Source organism: Herpailurus yagouaroundi, unplaced genomic scaffold, assembly GCF_014898765.1.
Source record: "Herpailurus yagouaroundi ecotype Mexico unplaced genomic scaffold, PumYag 67681, whole genome shotgun sequence".
Lineage (NCBI taxonomy): Eukaryota > Metazoa > Chordata > Mammalia > Carnivora > Felidae > Herpailurus > Herpailurus yagouaroundi.
In genome coordinates, this window is record NW_024420481.1 from 736,223 (window position 1) to 756,883 (window position 20,661).

A 20,661-nucleotide genomic window follows, 5' to 3' on the forward strand; every position below is an offset into this window, starting at 1 on the left:
TACATAAAAATTTTAAAACTTTTGTGCCATTGACAATATCATCAAGAAAATGAAAAGACAAACTACAGAGCATCCAGAATATATAATATACCAGAATATATATTATATATTATATATATAAATAATATATATTATATATATATAAAATACCCAGAATATATAAATTAGAACAATGACAACTCAACAATAACAAGGTAAATGACCCAATGAAATAATGGGCAAGGGTTTGAATAGAAATTTCTTCAAAAAAGACATACAAATGGCCATTAAGCACATGAAAACACGCTCAACATCATTAGTAGGGAAATGCAAATCAAAATCACAATGAGAGAATTAAATAACTGGAGTGGGGGGGGGGAGTTAACATGGCAGAGAAGTAGGGAGACTGGGATTTCCCTCATCTCTCAAACACAGCTGTATTGAGGTCAAATCACTTGGAACACCCAGGAAATCAATCTGTGCAGTGACAGAAGGATTTCCACAGGTGGAGGAAGACAGCTTGGCAGGATCAAGGCTCATAGTTTCTGATTTGTTGTTTTTGGTCAATTAATATATATATATTGTATTATTATATACTAATATATATATTATATATATATAATTTTTTTCTGGTTTGTTTAATCAGGCATTTTTATTCTATTCTTTTTATACCCTTTCTATATCTTCTTCTTTATTTTCCTTTCTCTCTGTCTGGATTAAGCCTTATAATTTTTTTTGGTCCTCTGCTCAGACTTTTCTCCCCTTCCTTTTTTCTTTGTATGAGATCAGGCTTCTCCCCCCCCCCCACTTTCCTTTTTATTTCCAGGGTGACTTCAACAAACAAATCAAAGCACACCTGGTGGAAGGTCCAAACACTCCACCACTACGAGCAAGGAGAAGCTCTGCAGAGGACTGACCAGTGGGATAGAGTAGCCAGAACACAACAACAAAGTACATAAAACATACTCCAAAAACACTTCCTGAAGTGCTAAGTCCTGGACAGTGTATGAGCCATTTTTTAATATAGTAGTACTCACAGGTGCAGGACACATAACAAGCTTTTAAAAGAAACATAAAAGAGAGAAACCTAGCCAAAATGATGAAACAGAGGAATTCTTCTCAAAACAAAATTCGGGAAAAAATGACAGCCTGAGAATTGCTCAAAACAGATATAAACAATATATCTGAATAAGAATTTAGAATAACGGTCCTAAGACTAACAGCTGGGCTTGAAAAAAGCATAGAAGACAGCAGAGAATCTATTGCTGCAGAGATCAAAGACCTAAGAAATAGTCACGATGAATTAAGAAATGTTATAAATGAGGTGAAAATAAACTAGATACAGTGACAGTGAGGATGGAAGAAGCAGAGAAGAGAATGGGTGAAATAGAAGATAAAATTATGGACAATGATGAAGCTGAAAAAAAAGAGGGAAAGGAAATTATTAGATCACGGGGGGAGAATTAGAGAGCTAACTGATTCCATAAAATGAAACAATATCCATATCATAGGAGTCCCAGAGGAAGAAGAGCAAGAGAAAGGAGCAGAAAGTTTATTTGAACAAATTATAGCTGAGAACTTCCCTAATCTGGGGAAGGAAACAGGCATCCAAGTCCAAGAGGCACAGAGAGCTCCCTTCAAAATCAAAAGCAGGTCAACACCATGACATATCATAGTGAAACTGGCAAAATACAAAGATAAAGAGAGAGTTCTGAAAGTGGCTAAGGATAAATGGTCCTTAACCTACAAAGGTAGACACATAAGGTTAGAAGCAGACCTGTCCACTGAAAGTTGGCAGGCCAGAAGGGAGTGGCAGGAAATATTCTATGTGCTGAATAGGAAAAATATGCAGCCAAGAATCCTTTATCCAGCAAGGCTGATTCAGAATAGAAGGAGAGATAAAGGCTTTCCCAAACAAAAACTAAAGGAGTTCATGACCACTAAACCAGCCCTGCAGGAGATCCTAAGGGGGACTCTGTGAGTGGAAAGCAGCAAAGATTACAACAGGCCAGAGACATCACCACAAACACGAAACCTACAGATAACACAATGGCACTAAATCCGTATCCTTCAGTAATCACTCTGAATGTAAATGGACTAAATGTCCCAATCAAAAGATATAGGGTATCAGAATGGATAAAAAAAAAAAACAAGATCCATCCATATGCTGCCTATAAGAGACTCAGTTTAGACCTGAGGACACCTGCAGATTGAAAGTGAGGGGATGGAGAACCATCTATCATGCTAATGAACATGAAAAGAAAGTTGGAGTAGCCATACTTATATCAGACAAATTAGATTTTAAAACAAAGACTGTAACAAGAGATAAAGAAGGACGTTATATCATAATTAAGGGGTCTATCCATCAAGAGGAGCTAACAACTGTAATTGTTTATGCCCCCAACGTGAAAGAACCCAAATATGTAAATCAATTAATCAACAAATATATAGATAATAATACCGTAATTGTAGGGGACTTTAATATTCTACTTACAACAATGGACAGATCATCTAGGCAGAAAATCAATAAGGAAACAATGGCTTTGAATGACACATTGGACCAGATGGACTTAACAGATATATTCAGAACTTTTCATCCAAATGTAGGAGAATACACATTGTTTTCAAGTTCACATGGAACATTCTCCAAAATAGATCACATACTGGGTCACAAAACAGCCCTCAACAAGTGTAAAAAGATGGAGATCATACCATGCATATTTTCAGATCACAACACTATGAAACTTGAAATCAACCACAAGAAAAAATTTGGAAAGCCCCAAATACATGGAGATTAAAGAACATCCCACTAAAGAATGAATGGGTCGACCAGGAAATTAAAGAAGAAATTAAAAAATATATGGAAGCAAATGAAAATGAAAACATGACAGTTGAAACCCTTTTGGATGCAGGAAAGGCAGTCCTAAGAGCAAAATACATTGCAATCCAGGCCTATCTTAAGAAGCAAGAAAGGTCCCCAAAATACAACCTAACCTTATACCTAAAGGAACTAGAAAAGCAGCAGCAAAGAAAGTCCAAAACCAGCAGAAGAGAAATAATAAAGATTAGAGAAGAAATAAATGATATAGAATCCAAAAAAGACCACAGTAGAACAGATCAATGAATCTAAGAGCTGGGTTTTTGAAAGAATAAACAAAATTGATAGCCCCCAAGCCAGACTTCTGAAAAAGAAGAGAGAGAGAGGACCCAAATACATAAAATCGTGAATGAAACAGGAGAGATCACAACCTCTCTCACAATCACAATCTCTCTCACAAAGAGAGAGAAACACAAACAATTATTAGAAAATACTATGAAAAATCATACGCCAGCAAACTGGACAGTCTGGAAGAAATGGGCAAATTCCTAGACACTCACACACTACCAAAACTCAAACGGAAGAAATAAAAAAATTTGAACAGACCCATAACCAGCAAAGAAATTGAATCAGTTATCAAAACTATCCCAACAAATAAGAGTCCTGGGCTAGGTGGCTTCCCTGGGGAATTCTACCAGACCTGTAAAGCAGAGTTAATACCTATTCTTCTCAAGCTGTTCCAAAAAATAGAAATGGAAGGAAAGCTTTCAAACTCATTCTATGAAGCCAGCATTACCTTGATTCCCAAACTAGACAAAGACCCCACTAAAAAGGAGAATTATAGGCCAATATCCCTGATGAACATGGATGTAAAAAGTTCTGAAAAAGATAGTAGCAAATCAAATTCAACAGTACATTAAAAGAATTATTCACCATGATCAAGTGGGAGGCATTCCTGGCCTGCAGGGCTGGTTCAATGCTTGCAAATCAATCAGTGCGATACATCACATTAATAGAAGAAAGGATAAGAACCATATGATCCTGTTAATAGATGCAGAAAAAGCATTTGACAAAATATAGCATCCTTTCTTAAATAAAAACCCTCAAGAAAGTCTGGATAGAAGGAACATACCTTAGCATCATAAAAGCCATATATGAAAGACCCACAGCTAATATCATCCTCAATGTGGAAAACCTGAGAGCTTTCCCCCTGAGATCAGGAACATGACAAAGATGTCCACTCTCACCACTGTTTAACATAATGTTGGAAGTCCTAGCCTTGGCAATCAGACAACAAAACAAAATAAAAAGCAAAGAAGTCAAACTTTCACTCTTGGCAGATGACATGATACTCTACATGGAAAACCCAAAAGATTCCACCAAAAAACTGCTAGAGCTGATACAGGAATTCAGCAAAGTTGCAGGATATGAAATCAATGTACAGAAATCAATCACATTTCTATACACCAATAATGAAGTAAAAGAAAGAGCCATCAGGGAACTGATCCCCTTTACAATTGCATCAAAAATATAAAATACCTTGGAATAAACCTAACCAAAGAGGTAAACCCTCTATGTGCTGAAAATAATACAAAGCTTATGAAAGAAATTGAAGAGGACACAAAGAAATGGAAAAATATTCCATGCTCATGGATTGGAAGAACAAATATTATTAAAATGTTGATACTCCCCAAAGCAACCTACACATTCAATGCAATCCCAATCAAAATAGCACCAGCATTCTTCACAGAACTAGAACAAACAATCCTAAAATTTGTACGGAACCAGAAAAGACCCCGAATAGCCAAAGTAATGTTGAAAATGAAAACCAAAGTTGGAGGCATCACAATCCCAGACTTTAATCTGTATTACAAAGCTGTCATCATCAAGACAGTATGGTATTGGCACAAACACACTCACATAGATCAATGGAATAGAATAGAGAACCCAGAAATGAACCCACAAATAGATGGCCAGCTAATCTTCAACAAAGCAGGTAACAGTGTCCAATGGAAAAAAGACAGTCTCTTTAGCAAATGGTGCTGGGAGAACTGGACAGCAACATGCCGAAGAATGAACCTGGACCACTTGCTTACACCATGCACAAAAATAAATTCAAAAGGATGAAAGACATACATGTGAGACAGGAAATCATCAAATCCTGGAGGAGAAAACAGGCAACAACCTCTTTGACTTCGGCCACAGCAACTTCTTACTTGACATGTATCCAGAGGCAAGGGAAACAAAAGCAAAAATGAACTATTGGGACCTCATCAAGATAAAAGGCCTCTGCGCAGCAAAGGAACCTATCAACAAAACTAAAAGGCAACTGACAGAATGGGAGCAGGTATTGGCAAATGACATATCAGATAAAGGGTTAATATCAAAATCTATAAAAAACTTCTGAAACTCGACACCTGAAAAACAAATAATCCAGTGAAGAAATGGGCAGAAGACATGAATAGAAGACAGGAATCACACTTTTCTTTGATGGCTTTTTTTTTTTAAATTTTTTTTTCAACGTTTATTTTCGGGACAGAGAGAGACAGAGCATGAACAGGGGAGGGGCAGAGAGAGAGGGAGACACAGAATCAGAAACAGGCTCCAGGCTCCGAGCCATCAGCCCAGAGCCTGATGCGGGGCTCGAACTCCCGGACCGCGAGATCGTGACCTGGCTGAAGTCGGACGCTTAACCGACTGCGCCACCCAGGCGCCCCATGGAATCACACTTTTCAAAAGAAGACATCCAGATGGCAAACAGACACATGAAAAAATGCTCAACATCATTCATCATCAGGGAAATACAAATCAAAACCACAATGAGACACCACCTCACACCGGTCAGAATGGCTAAAATTAACAACTCAGGAAACAACAGATGTTGGCGAGGATGTTGAGAAAGGGAACCCTCTTGCACTGTTGGTGGGAATTCAAACTGATGCAGCTACTCTAGAAAACAGTGTGGAGGTTCCTCAAAAAATTAAAAATAGAATTATCCTATGACCCAGCAATTGCACTACTAAGAATCTATCCAAAGGATACAGGAATGCTGATTCAAAAGGGCACATGCACCCCAATGTTTATAGCAGTGCTATGAACAATAGCCAAATTATGGAAAGAGCCCAACGGATGAATGGATTAAGAAGGTGTGGTGTGTGTGTGTGTGTGTGTGTGTGTGTGTGTGTGTGTACAGGAATACTGCTTGGTGATGAAAACGAATGAAATCTTGCTATTTGCAACAATATAGATGGAACTGGAGGGTATTATGCTAAGCGAAATAAGTCACTCAGAGAAAGACAGATATCACATTATTTCACTGATATGTGGAATTTGAGAAACTTAACAGATGCTCATAGGGGAAAGGAAGGAAAAATAAGATAAAAAACCGAGGGGGAGGCAAAGCATAAGGGATTCTTAAATACAGAGAACCAACTGAGGGTTGATGGGGAGGGGAAAATGGATGATGGGCATCAAGGAGGGCACTTGTTGGGATGAGCACTGGGTGTTATATGTACCTGATGAATCACTGGATTCTACTCCTGAAGCCAAGGCTACACCGTATGTTAGCTAACATTGAGAATAGAAAAAATCCAGTGAGATAAACCACTTCAACCACTGGTATGGTCATAATAAAAAAAGATAGGGGCACCTGGGTGGCTCAGTCAGTTAAGTATCTTGACTCTTGACTTTGGCTCAGGTCATAAGCTCACAGTTCATGAGTTTGAGCTTGCATCGGGCTCTGTGCTAATGGCACAGAGCCTGCTTGGGATTCTGTCTCCCTCTCCCTCTTCCCCTCCCCTTCTTGCTCTCAATCTCTCTCTCTCTCTCAAAAAATAAAAATAAACTTTTTAAACAAAAATAAAAGACAATGACAAGTGTTGTCAAGGACATGAAGAAATTGAAATCCTCATACCTTGCTAGTTAGAGTATAAAAAGTTTAACTTCATTGGAACTCATGAGCTATGAGATCATGACCTGAGCCAAAGTCAGTCACTTAACTGACTAAGCCACCCAGCTGCCCCATCACTTTTTACCAAAATAGAGAAACAATCCTAAAATTCATATGGAACCACAAAAGACTAAGTAACCAAAGTAATTTTCAGTAAGAAGAACAAAGCTGGAGACATCATATTCCCTGATTTCAAAATATATTATCAAATGATAGTAATCAAAACAGTATGGTACTAGCATAAAAACAGACATGTAGAATAATGGAAGAGAATAGAGAGTCTAGAAACCCATGAATATATAGTCAACTAATCTTCAACAAGGCTGCCAAGACCATTCAAGGGGGAAAGTCTCTTCAAAACACAGTGCTGGGAAAACTGGATATCCACGTGTAAAAGAATGAAATTGGACCCTTGTCTTACACAATACACAAAACCCAACTAAAAATAGATCGAAGACTTAAATAAGACCTGAAACTGTAGAGCTCCTAGAAGAACAAATAGGGGAAAACCTTGACATTGGTCTTGGCAATGATTTCTTGGATATGACACCAAAAGCACAGCCAACGAAAGAAAATAGATAAGTGAGACTACGTAAAACTAAAGAGCTTTGTAAAGCAAATGAAGCAATCATCAAAATAAAGGGCATCCTATGTATTGAGAGAAAAATATTTTCAGGCTATACATCTGATAAAGGATTAATATCCAAAATGTATAAGGAACTCCTATAACTCAATAACAAAAACCCCTAAATAACCTGGTTAAAAAATGAGCAAAGGACCTGAAGGGACGTTTTTCCAAAGAAAACATACCAATGGCCAACAGGTATATAAAAGAGTGTCAACATCACTACTCATGAAGGAAATGCAAATCAAAACCACAATGAGATAACACCTCATATCTGTTAGGATGGCCATTATATATATGCTAAGTGTTGGCAAGGATGTTGACAAAAGGGAAAGTAAAAACATAGAAATCCTACTCTGTCAAAATTAAAAACTACCACGCACCAAAGGACACAATCGGAGTGAAAAAGTAACCTACACGATGGTAGAAAATATTTGCAAATCATGTATTTAATAAGGGGCTCATATCCAGAATATATAAAGAACTCCTACAACCAAACAACAGAAAGACAACACAATTTAAAAATGGGCAAATAGTTTGAATAAACGTTTCTCAAAGATAATATACAAATGTCCAAGAAGCATATGAAAAGATGCTCAACATCATTAGTTATTAGGGAAACGTAAATGGAAACCAACAGTGAGGTATCATCTCACAGCCATCAGGATGGCCACTATCAAAAAAGAAAAAACCCAGAAAATAACATGTGTTGACAGAGATATTGGAGATATTGGATATGGAGAGATTGGAGCTATGGAGAAATTGGAACTTTTGTGCTCTGTTGATAGGAACACAAAAACAGTACAGCTGCTATTGAAAATGATATGGTCGTTCCTCGAAAAATTAAATATAGGATTACTATATGATCCTGCAATCCCACGTCTGAGTATAGACCCAGAAGAACTGAAAGGAGGATCTTGCTCTCACGGAAATATTTGCGCACTCATGGTCATGGCAGCATTATTCACAATGGCCAAGAGGCCGAAGCAATACATGTGTCCATCGACGGATAAATCAAGAAACAAAATATGGTGTATATATGCGATGGATTATTCAGCCTTAAAAAGGAAGGAAATGCTTGAATGGCTATATTGTACACATGAAACTAATATAACACTGTATGTTAACTCTACTGGAATTAAAATAAAAAAAATTTTTAAAAAGGAAGGAAATCCTGTCACATGCTACAACATGAGAGAATTTCGAGGTCATTCTGCTGAGTGAAAATAAGCTAGTCACAAGAAGACAAACATATACAGTATGATTCCGTCTATATGAGGTATCTGAAATAGTCAAATACACAGAAACAAAGTGAAAGGGTGGTTGCCAGGGGCTGAGGGGACAGGAAGATTAGAGATAGAATTTCAGTTTTGCAAGATGAAGAAGTTCTGGAGATTGGTTGCACAACAGTGTGAATATAGTTAATGCCGCTCAACAGTGCACTTAGAAAGGGTTAAGATGGTATATTTGATCTTGTGAGGTTTTTTTCAAACCACAATTAAAAAGTTGAAGACAGGCAGCAAACTCAAGGGTTAATTAGCCACTCAAGAGCTGGTACGGGTTTCTCTTGTAAAGAAGTTTAAGAAAGGTTTAAGTACGATGATAAGTGATAACATTAAAATAAGTTGCTTTTAAAGTTTATTTATCTATTTTGAGAGAGAACACGAGCAGGGGAGGGGCAGAGAGAGGGAGAGAGAGAATTCCGAGCAGGCTCTCTACAGGCTCCCGCTGAGCTGCCAGCACAGAGCCCAACACGGGGCTTGAACCCACGAACCACGAGATCATGACCTGAGCCAAAACCAAGAGTTGGACGCTTAGCCGACTGAGCCACCCAGGCGCCCCTTAAAACGAATTTTTTTTTTATAAATTTTTTTTTCAATGTTTTTTATTTATTTTTGGGACAGAGAGAGACAGAGCATGAACGGGGGAGGGGCAGAGAGAGAGGGAGACACAGAATCGGAAACAGGCTCCAGGCTCTGAGCCATCAGCCCAGAGCCCGACTCGGGGCTCAAACTCCGGACCACGAGATCGTGACCTGGCTGAAGTCGGGCGCTTAACCGGCTGCGCCACCCAGGCGCCCCTAAAACGAATTTTTAACAGAATTTGGGATGTTTTGGTGACACTCCAGATCTTTAAAAAGATCACTAAATAGAGGATGATAGGTTGTCAAGCAACCTACCTTTTTTTTTTTTTTTAAATGTTCACTTGTTTTTGAGAGAGAGAGAGAGGGAGTGTGAGCAGTGCAGGGAGACACAGAATCCGAAGCAGGCTCCAGGCTCCAAGTTGTCAACACAGAGCCCGACGCAGGGCTCAAACTCACGGACCATGAGATCATGACCTGAGCCGAAGTCTTACACTTAACCAGCTGAGCCACCCAGGTGCCCCAAACAACCTAGCTTTCGGTGCGTGGAAAAAAGGGACTTCTGACCTGGATGGACCACAGCTCCGATAGAATGAGACTACTATTACGTTCCAATGAAATTATAAGTGTGCTTCTTTAATGTGCTTAAACAATATTACTTTAATGTAAGTCTGTTGAAGCACAGTGGTACCGCACAGAACTTTGTGAGACAACCAAACCCAAGCAAGTGCCATAGACTTCAAATACTGAAAGGACCCTTTTTCATTATTTTAGGGTTCTGTATTTTCATGGCAGATGTTGACATTTTACCATTGTTCCAGAATCAAATGTCAAGTTATTCCTGTTCAGAATCTTCCATTTACATTTTCAAAGAATTCCATGTGCAGCTGTATTTCTAAGTGAACTCTCTGCTTTGCAAAAGCCTGGCGTTTCTAAGCAGGTTTGTAAATAGGCTTGAAGGAGGATATGCAGGCACTGGAGACCTGCCTGGGTTAATTAATTCTCTTTTCAGGCATTAGAACCTACACAAGTAGGCCAGCTGGAGGTGAATGTTTCCTTTGAAAGAGATAATTATATGCCTTACCAATTGTTTGCTTTTCCACATCTCTCCCAGTCAGATTCCCCAGAATTCATAAACTAAGTATCAGGAGAGGTTTTTTCACCTCCTGGGAAACTGAACGTGGAGATGAGCCGAGGTAATAATTGTGCATAATACAGATAGTTTGAAGGTCTGGATGATGCATACAAATAATTATATAAAGAGGGGACTGTGGGCTTCTGCTGAGCATAGCAGCTAGAAACTGCCATGGCTTTGCGAATTGGTAATTATGCTTCCATTCACATTTTCTTTCTTTTGTTAGTTGTAAGATGCCATTCCTTCCGATCGCGCGCCATCCACTTTCTTTCCAGCACAATGCTGTGGTAAATAGCTCTCTGTACCACTCGGCTGTGTAAACGCAAAGGGACCCGGCCCCCTTCCCATCCCCAGGGGAGAGCGCACGGCCCCCCGCACCAGCCGGTTAGGGAGGGCTCGGCCAGGCTGGCGGCTCAGCGCTCTCCTGGCCTTTACCATCCAAAGCCCACCTCACCGGGGACCTGACTTCCCAGGGTGCTTTGTGAGGCAGACCCAAGTGTTCATTCTTCCTTCCTGGTTGGGATTCAAGTTGGCCGGGCCCGCTCCTTGAAGTGGCATGCGGCTAGAGAGGCAGCTCTGGGTTCCAAGCCGCTTATCAGGACAGCTGCGTGGACTTCCATGCCAATCTGAGTCTTGCGGCTCCTGGTGTTTTCTTTACAGCTGTTTAGAAAAGGACCCGTAAAGGCTAGCGTTTTCATGTGCTTCTCTCCTGCTGTGCCTAAAATCTTGTTTGTTCTACGCTGTTGGGGTAATGGAGCTTTATAAAGATAAAGGACTACAGTTCCTTAATGTTTTTCCTCTTCCAGCTTTATCTACCCCCAAGGGAAAGAATGTTTGAGGAACAGGTCAAGAAGGACCTTTGCTTCCCTTGCAGAAATGGAAGAGGGCCAGAGGGGGGATGTCTGGTAGCACCTAATTGAGACACAAGTTAACAGCTCTCTCCACAGTAAAAGCAGCAGGGACAAAGGAACAGGTGCCTTTGCTGACCTGTTCACAGCAGCTTCAGCTTCACAGATCAGGGCTGCTCTCCGCCCCGGGCTCCTGTAGATTTCCTCTCTCATTTCACCAGTACTGCTGTGTTAGTGCCCCCTACACAGGCAAGGAGCTCCTGGTGACCGATGTCTCCTCCCCATCTTGCTGTTCAGGATGAGGGTGCGGAGTGGCTCATAAAAAGAATAGATAGATCCACAGAGGCTCCAGACTCGCTCATTGGGATGGGAGTTAGTCCTAAGGGAGAAAAAGTGGGAGGCCCTGGTGGGGGCCTCTGGCATTAGTCCACAACGGGGCAGATGAGGGGTGAAAGCTGGGCTTAATTTCGCCTTAACTGAAAGACTGAAAGGTTCCCGGAAGGAGATTTTGGGCGGGGGGGGGATAGGTACCCAAAGAGTGATGCTGTCTATGTTGACTTGGAGCAGGAGAGAAGCTACTCTGTACAGTTTTCCCTGTTAACACTAGCATCTCCTTGCTAGGCCTCTACTGCCCTGGGCCTGTAAGTTTGGCAATTTTGTTTCTTCTCCTTGTGAGAGACTGAAGAAGAGTGGCTGTCTTAGTGCTTTCACAGAGCTTGGGGACTGGAAACGCCATCAGATTTTCCATTTTTCTACAGCATAATCTATTTCTTTTTCAAAATTTTATTTATTTTGAGAGAGAGCCAGCGGGGGAAGGGATCGGGGGTGGGGGGGGAGACAGAGGCTCAAAAAGCAGGCTCCATGCTGATAGCAGAGAGCCTGACTCGGGGCTGGAACTCACGACCTGTGAGCTCACAACCTGAGCCGAAGTCAGATGCTTAACTAGCTGAGCCACCCAGGTGCCCCCAACATGATCTATTCCTGATGGAAACAAGCATGAGGTGGCTGCAAGGGTGCCGGAAGGCAGCCCAAAGGGAGAACTTGGTGGGGGGGGGGCTCTGGTATGCGCCTATGGAGAGGAGGAAGTGGCAGAGGAAAACCTGCTGCCCTGGGAATTCTAGAACCTCTGCTGCCCTGCACCTGCACCTGCACCTGTGGGCTTGGGATACCTCTCCTTTCTCTCTTTTTGTGAAAATAAACCTTTAATTAGAGAAGAATTTCAGATGCACAGAGAAGTTGGCAAAGGAAGTACAGGGAACTCCTTTGTAGGCCACGCCCAGTTTCCGCTGTTGTAAACATCTTGCACTGGGATGGTCATAATGAATCAAACTTGATACATCGTCTTAACTGAACTCCACACTTTATTCGGATTTCATTGATTTTTGTAATATCCTCTGTTTCAGGATCCCATCAAGGCTACCACTTAAATTAGCCCGGTAGGGCCGCCATAACAAAATGTCGCAGACGGGGGTGTCGGAGGGTGGGTAAAAAACCAGAACTGTGTTTTCTCACAGTACTGCAGGCTGGAAGTCCAAGATCAAAGTGGCAGCCAGTTTGGTTTCTCCTGAGGCCTCTCTCCTTGGCTTGCATATGGACCATCTTCCCTCTGTGTCCTCACATGGCCTTTACTTGGTGCACATGTCACTCCTGGTCTCTTCCTCTTCTCATAAGGACACCGGTCCTTATGGTGGGCCCCACCCTCATGACCTCATTTAACCCTAATTACTTCTTTAAAGGCCTTACATCCAAATACAGTCACATTGGGGGTTACTGATTCAGCATATGAATTTGGGGTGGGGGACATAGTTCAGCTCACAGCACCAGGTCTCTCTTTTTCATCGGTTGAGACAGGGCGGCTGTGTTTCTGCCTTTACAGAGGTTGGGGAGGAACTACTATCAGCTTTTCCATTTTTTCCAGAAATTTTTCTGTGTTAAAAAGAAAAAAAAGCAGGGTGGTCATCTTAAGGTATATGGAGCAAGATAGATCCTTCCCTTTTTGGTAATGGAAGGCTGCTTAGATATAAATTTAGATGACAGACTCAGGCAGGTGCCACTGCTTATCAATCTGCAGTATTTTAAAAAAAATTTAAGTTTATTTTGAGAGAGAGCAAGACAGCGGGAGAGAGAGAGCGCGCACACAAGCAGGGGAGGGACAGAGAGAGAGGAGAGAGAGAATTCCAAGCAGGCTCCATGCTGTCAGCATAGAGCCTGACGCAAGGCTTGAACCCACGAACTGTGAGATCATGACCTGAACTGAAATCAAGAGCTAGATGTTTAACCGACTGAGCCACCCAGGTGCACTCAGTCTGCAATATTTGAGAAACATTGGTGAGAAAGGACCTGCCGTATTCACACTAGATCTTTCTTCACTGGTCTTTGCTGTTCTCTGCGTCTGGTCCTACTCTTCAGATGGATGCATGACGCTACAGTTTTGAGAACATTACTGGTAGTCCCTTTATAGAACTAGAGGCCTCAAGTTCACAATGGTCGTGATGTTTTCTCTCACCCAGTTTATGTCCCAAGAAAAGAATGTGTGGAGACAAGGTCTAAAAGTGTTCCTTAAGGGAGTGATACCAGTAAAATGGCAGAGCGAGGACCTCTAAAATATCTCTTCTGCATCAAATAATAAGAAGACGATAAGGGTACCTGGGGGGCTCCGTTGGTTGAGTGTCTGACTCTTGATTTTGGCTCGGGTCATGATCTCATGGTTGTGAGATCAAGCCCTGCATTGGGCTCTGCCCTCAGCATGGAGCCTGCTTGAGATTCTCTCTCACCCTCTGCCCCTCCGCTCACTGTCTCTAAAAGAAAAAAAAAAAAAAAAAAAAGAAAACTGTAAAAAAAAGTCAGGTGTGGTACACACACACACACACACACACACACACACACACAGGAATATTGTGCAGCCATAAAAGGAGAATGAAATCTGGCCATTTGCAACGATGTGGATAGAGCTAGAGAGTATAATGGTAAGTGAAATAAGTCAGAGAAAACCAAATACCATATGATCCCACTCATATGTGGAATTTAAGAAACAAAACAAATGAGGAAAGGAAAAAAGACAAACCAAGAAACAGACAATTAACTATAGAGAGCAAACTGAAGTTACCAGAGGGGAGGCGGGTGGGGGGAGAGGGAAAAGGGGATTAGTAAGGAAACTTTAAAAATCTGTGTTGGAACCCCCCCCCCCCCCACAAAGGAGTATGGGAGAGAGTAGTACACATAATAAAACGAAAGAAAGTCCTGGAAAAAAAGTCAGAATTAACTCTTTCAGACCCTGGGAAATTAACCAAATATTTGCAGCAATCAGGGAGTGTTTGTACAAGAAAAAAAATGTCTGACTAGGTAAGAACAGGGAGTTCTGTGGTCTTTTAACTTGCTTTAGTCCCATCCCCTACTCTGCAGCTCTCTGGTAACCTTGAAAAACAAGAGCCGAACTTCTCATCATGGCAGCCAACAGAGGGAGCAAAACCAGTATGGAGCTCTTTCAAAGACTCATTCCCAAAGAATGATCTGTCTGGTGGCTCCCTGGAAGACCCCACTCACAAGTGTCTCTGTATTTGACCTGACTCAGAGCTTACTTAGTGTTCGAAACTCTTCCCCATGAGGCAATTGTCAAAAGCAATCCGTGAGGTAATTATTTAACTTCCTGGCTGTCTGGGAAGGCGATACCAGTTGTAGAAAACAACAAGCTAACCAAAAAAACCTTTTAAAATAAAGCTAGGGAATGAGATTTTGAACAGCTCTCTGATAGATTCCTGGGAATCTAGAAGGCCGTATGCATGCTCAGCGTTGTTCGTATACTCAGGAAGGACCTGAGAAGGCCCTAAGCTCTCACCTCTGGCTGACTTGAGGCTCTGCAAAAGCAGAGAGTGAAGGCTAAGGCAAAGTGTTAAATTGATTTCTGGAGCATTGAATGTGGGCCCTAACATACACACAGAATGTTGGTAGACTTATCAGTTTCAGTAGTTTAAAGAAACTCCTGTCCAGTGGGTAACTGATCACTAAGCCAACTGAGCAGAGGTTTTGAATGGTCACACATGACAGAGAATACAGACTTTACAGTATTACTTCAGGAAAATCCCCTAAACAAGCAGCAACAATTAAAATAGCAACAACGACTTTATCTGGGAAGGGGAGAAAATTTGATTTCCGAAGTTTTTACATTCTATTACTTCAAATGCCCAGGTTTCAGCAAAATATTATAAGATAAGCAAAGAAATGAGAAACTCTGGTCCATACACAGGATGAAAAGCAATAAACAGAAACTCACTGAGGAAGCCCTGACATTAGACTTACTAGACAAAGATTTTAACTCAGTCACTCACACTATGTTCAAAGAACTAAAGTAAACTATGTCAGAAGAACTAAAAGAAAGTATAAGAATGCCTTCCCATTAAACAGAGCACATTAATTAAGAGAAATTATTAAAAGAACCAAACGGAAAAAGAGAATGAGATCTCGCCATTTGTGACAACATGGATGGGCCTAGAGGGTGTTACGCTAAGTGAAATAAGTCAGACAGAGGAAGACAAATACCAAATGATTTCATTTATATGAATCGAAAACAAAACCCCAAACAAATAGAAACAAATCCAAAAATACAGAAAACGAACTAATTGTTGCCAGAGGGAGGGGGGTGGGGTTTTGGGCAACATGGGTGAAGGGGAGTGGGAGATACAGGCTTCTATTTACAGAGTGAATAAGTCACGGGGATGAAAGGTACACCACAGGGAATATACCCTGTGGTGTTTTAACAGCATTGTATGGTGCCAGATGGTAGCTATACTTGTGAGCACAGCAGAACATATATACAGTTGTTGAATCACTATGATGCACGCCTGAAACCAATGTAACAGAGTCGAGACCTCAACTCTACTTCGAGTTATATAAAAAATAATCATTAAATGGGGGAGCCTGGAGGGCTCAGTCAGTAGAGCATGTGACTCTTGATCTCGGGGTTGTGAGTTCGAACCCCATTTTGGCCGTAGAGATTACTTTAAAAAAATAAATAGGGGCACCTGGGTGGCTCAGTCATTAAGCATCTGGCTTTAGCTCAGGTCATGATCTCACAACTGGCGAGTTGGAGCCCCACTTTGGGTGAGCTTGAGCCCCGTGTCGGGTGAGTATGAGCCCTGCTTCAGGTAAAACACGAGTCCTGGGTGAGCCCTACTTCTCTCTCTCTCTCTCTCTGTTTGTCTCTCTCTCTCTCTGCCCCTCACTCATTTGTACCCTTCTCTCTCTCTAAAACACATAAATAAAAATAAATTAATTCGTTCAAAGAAGAACCAAATGGAAATTCTGGAGTTGAACAAGACAATAACTGAAATGAAAATTTTCCTAGAGGGGCTCAAGAGTATATTTGATCAGAGAACTTGGAGATGGGTCAATTAGAATGATCCCGTCTGAGAGACAGCAAGAAAACAGAATGAAAAATAAACAGAGCCTCAGAGACCTGTGGACACCACCAAATGCACCAACATTTGCATAATGAGCGTCCCGGAAGAAGAGGAAAGAGCAAAAGGCAGAAAGACTGTTTTAAGAAATAATGGCCAGGGGCGCCTGGGTGGCGCAGTCGGTTAAGCGTCCGACTTCAGCCAGGTCACGATCTCGCGGTCCGTGAGTTCGAGCCCCGCGTCGGGCTCTGGGCCGAATGCCCAAAACCCTAAGCCTCTCTCTGATTCTGTGTCTCCCTCTCTCTCTGCCCCTCCCCCGTTCAAAATTAATATAACTTTGAAAAAAAAAATTAAAAAAAAAAAAAGAAATAATGGCCAAAAACCTTGCAAAATTTGATGAAAAACATTAATTTGCACACCCAGCAAACTCAACAAACTCTGATTTGATTAAACTCAAAGAGATCGAGGGGCACCGGGGTGGCTCAGTTGGTCAAGTGTCCGACTTCGGCCCAGGTCATGATCTCACGGTTCATGAGTTCGAGCCCCACGTCGGGCTCTGTGCTGACAGCTCCGAGCCTGGAGCCTGCTTCAGATTCTGTGTCTCTCCCTGTCTCTGGCCCCCCATGCTCATGCTCTGTCTGTTTCTGTCTCTCAATAATAAATAAATGTTTAAAACATTTTTTTAATTAAAAAAAAAAAGAGATCGACACCTAGGCACATCAAACTGTTGAAAGATAAAGACCCAAAGAGAATCTTGCAAACAGCAAGAAAAAGTGATCCAAAATATAACAAGGGATCCCCCCATAAGATTAACAATGACTTATCATCAGAAACCACGGAGGCCTTATCACCTGTGAGAAGGCAGTGGCACAACATATTCAAAGTGCTGGAAGAAATAGTCCATCAACCAAGAATTCTAAATACGTCAAAACTATACTCCATAAAAGAAGAAGCAATTAGGACATTCCCAAATGAATAAAAACAAAGAATTCTCCCCTAGCAGCCCTGCCTTCCAAGAAATACTAAAAGGCGTTCTTCAGGTTGACATGAAAGGACAGTAGACAGTAACTTGAATCCACGTGAAGAAATAAAAAGCCTCAGTCGAGTTAGCTCCATAGACAAACATAAAAGACAGTATCTATGTATCTTTCCCGTAACTTGTTTTTCTATCTGATTTAAAAGACAGCTGCATAAAGCAGTAATTATAAATCCGTGTTCATGGGCTTATAATGTATAAAGACGTAAAGCAAAAAGGAAGGGAGAGTGAATGGAGTTTTATGAGAGCAAAGTTTGTGTAGACTCTCACAATTAAGGTGATATTAATATGAACTAGATTGTTATAGATGAAGACGTTCATTGTAATCACCAGAGCGACCACGGAGAAAATAACTCAGCGTCATTATGCCGACCAGACAATGCTAGGTGACTTTCTATCTGCCCGTGGCCTGATTTGCCTTCCCTCTTCGTCCCTGTGTTTTTCCTCCAGTGCTGCTAAGTTTGAACCTTTATAGGGCTGGGGGGGGGGGGGGGGTATGGAGTGAGGGAGACATTGTTCATTCTGCCGCACGCATATCTAAGGTAAAGGGACTCATTAGGCCCAATCTTGTATTAGTCACCGCCTGATTTCATCTGAAGAAAATGGAAGTGAAAATAATTCTTTTGTGGAATTATCTTTGGTTGGCGAGGCAGTTCTGGCCGGAGGGGGTGCCTTCCTGGGCCCTCTCTCCACCTCAGTCAGGGTGGCCACGTGCAGGCCGCACGCAAACTGTCGACAGTATATCTGTATGTACTATGTACGTGTAGCCTATGCATGTCCGTGAATGTAGGCATTCATGTGAAGGAGCCTGGAGACAAAAGAAGGATTTTGAGACAGCGTCTCTGTAAGATGCCCACTGAGTCTCAGTACAGCTTAGAAGGATACAGTGAGTTGATGAAAACTAGGAGTCTGGACGTTTCTCTTTAGCATCTCCTTCACGGGCCTCAGCTGCTTTGTGCTGACAGCCTTTGTTGATCTCGTCCCATTTTCTGTCCCGTTTTGCATTGGACTTGCGTCTTCCCCCTCCCCCGGATGCTGGGTTAGACTTTGGTGGTCTGTTGCCTCTAAGAAAAATGCGATTTTTACACCAAGCCTGCAGTACTCACATACTGCCCTACATTTTGAAGGGCAAGGAGAAATTTTGGTTGTGTTCTCTCCTTTTCTTCCCTCTCTGCTTTCCTCCCCTTCTGCTCAGGCTCAGGAGGTTGTCTCGGTCCCGAGAACAACAGGCCGTGGCGCAGATTTAGGCAGTCTGGCACTTCGTCTGGGCTGCGAGGCTCTCAACAGCTCCACAGCGCCGCGGGGGAATCACACCGCGATCGGATGGGGCCAGAGACAACCGGGAAGCAGGTAAACGTCTGGAAGTATGTGACGTAAAGCCTTTTTCTTCTTTCTGCTTTTCTTTCTGTTGCAAAGGCCAGACCAGCAGGCAAAGTGTGACCACACCAGGCAAGCAGCACTGGGGGAAGGAGCGGCCGATATCTGTGTCAAAAGCCACGGGAGGCGCCACGGGACAGCTGGGTTACCGTCGCCCCGAGGAATACGGTTCGATAACGAGAAGTCAAGGCAGGCTGATTACCACCCTCGGAAAGCAGGAAACTGCTAACAGGTCCCAAAGTCTGGAGGTGACTGAGATTTCAGTCCCTAGAAGGGGAGCCAGCACGGCTGGTGCCGTGCGTGGGATCAGGGGTACTAGGTGGGACACCAGAGTGAGGCCGCAGGCTCGGGGAGGAGGCACTGTTCCGGTGGCAGAACTAGGGTGCGAGGAGGGCCTGGACCTCAGGACAGGGTGTGTGCCGAGCAGTATAAAGCTCGGCTTTGCATCCTGAGCTTCCCCCACGTGCCAGAGGCAGGCGCTGTGCCGGGTGCTGGGTATGGAATGACAAATAGGACAGGGCGATCCCAGCTTCGGAAAGTTGGGGAATCAAAATGGCCTCAGCGCCACCACTAGCTGTGTGACCTCGGGCAAGTCACGAAACTACCCTGCGGCTCCATTTTCTCAACTGAGAGATGTCTTTGAGGCCGTGGTGGCTCCTGTGAATTCTCAGTTTGGTTGGAAGGAGCAGAGGTGTGGTAGGCTAGGAACTGGCTTGGGAGATGCTTTCACACAGCAGGCAGAGTTTGTGTTTTCTCCATTTTAGTATGAAAACGTTCAAACGTGTAAGAAAGTTAAGAGAAGCGTAAACACCAAACGCCCGCCACCTAGATTCTGTAGTGGTTAACGTTTTGCTATGTTTGCTTTACCACCTGTCTGTCCATCCTTCCACCCACCGACTAGAGGAACTTGCGGACATCGGTACACTTCATCCCTAAATGCTTCAGCAGGCATATCGTCACCTGGAATTCAATGTTTATTTACGGTATTTTTTGTTTTTGAGGTAAGCCTTACAACACAGTAACACGCACAAATCTCGAGCGTACTCTTAGATGAGTTGTGGCGAATGAATACACGTAACCCAAAACCCCTATCAGAATATAGAGCATTTCCTTCACTCCAGAGAGTTCCCTCATGCTTCTTTCTAGCCAATCCCTGCTCCACCCACCCTGTAATAGTTTCCTAGGGCTAACGAAACAAATTATTATAAACTGGAGTGTTGAATACGACACAAACTTATTCTGTCACAGTTCTGGAGGCTACAAGTCCGAAATCAAGGTGTTAGCGGGGCCACGCTCACTCTGAAGGCTCTAGGGAAGAATCTGTGCTATTGCTTTCTTTCAGCTTCAGGTGTTACTGGCAGAATCTGTTCTAGTTCTTTCTTTCAGCTTCAGGTGTTACTGGCGATCTTTGGTATGCCTTGCCTTAAAGACACATCACTTGAATCTCTGCTTCTCTCATCACATGGCACTCTCCTTGGATGCATCCGTTTCTGTCTCTCTTCTTATCAGGACACCAGTCCTATCGGCTTCGGGCCCATTCTAACGACATATTTTATTTATTTTTATTTTGAGAGAGAGAGAGAGAGAGAGAGTGAGCAGGGGAGAGAGGAAGAGAATCTTAAGCAAGCTCCACCCTTAGT